We start from the raw sequence: 815 nt of genomic DNA, 5'->3' as shown, positions 1-815 counted from the left end.
TATCAACTAAAACTCAACCCAGATATAGAAGCATTCAAAGTAAAACAGATCTTCAGGACTGAAAAAAGAACCAGAGATACAATTGCAACAAAAGAAAATTTTAGAAAACATAAAATAAAAAGCAGGAATAATTACTGAAGTTCACATATAGAGGAAATCAAGTAGATTTCAAGAAAAAGTTAAATAATAAAAGTAAACCTAACTGTAACCCTTAAAACTAGACCACACCTTACTTCTAACTCTAGCCCAACTTGTACCATTATCACTAACCCTAGTTCTAACCACAACCTGAACACTAAATGAAGTCCTAGGCCTAACCCAGACTTAGCCATAGTCTTAACTCAAACCTTTCCTACTTACTCCTACCCAACCCCTGCCCAGAAAGCAAAAATAGAAGGAAAGAAAAACCACTACACGAATCGATATATTCACACCTATGTTCATTAAGCATTATTCACAATAGCAAAATTATGGAAACAATCTGTGCTTCATCTTCACATCAATAGATGAATGTATAAATAAACTGTGGAATATACATACCAGGGAATACTATGCACATTGAAGAATAATGATGAATCTGGGAAATACCTCATGACATGGTTGAACCTGAAGAATATTATGTGAGTGACGTTGTTGTTGTTGTTATTGTTAAATGCTGTCAAGTCAGTTCTGACTCATAATGACCCTATGTAGAGTTTCCAAGGAGTAGCTGGTGGGTTTGAATTGCATAACCAACCATTTGGTTAGCAGTCCAGTGCTTATCCTACAGCACCATGCCAGGACTACTAATTAAAATTCATCAATCACAAAAGAAC

Source organism: Chrysochloris asiatica, unplaced genomic scaffold (genome assembly GCF_000296735.1).
Source record: "Chrysochloris asiatica unplaced genomic scaffold, ChrAsi1.0 scaffold00039, whole genome shotgun sequence".
In the NCBI taxonomy this organism is placed as follows: Eukaryota; Metazoa; Chordata; class Mammalia; order Afrosoricida; family Chrysochloridae; genus Chrysochloris; species Chrysochloris asiatica.
This window is presented reverse-complemented; position numbering follows the sequence as displayed.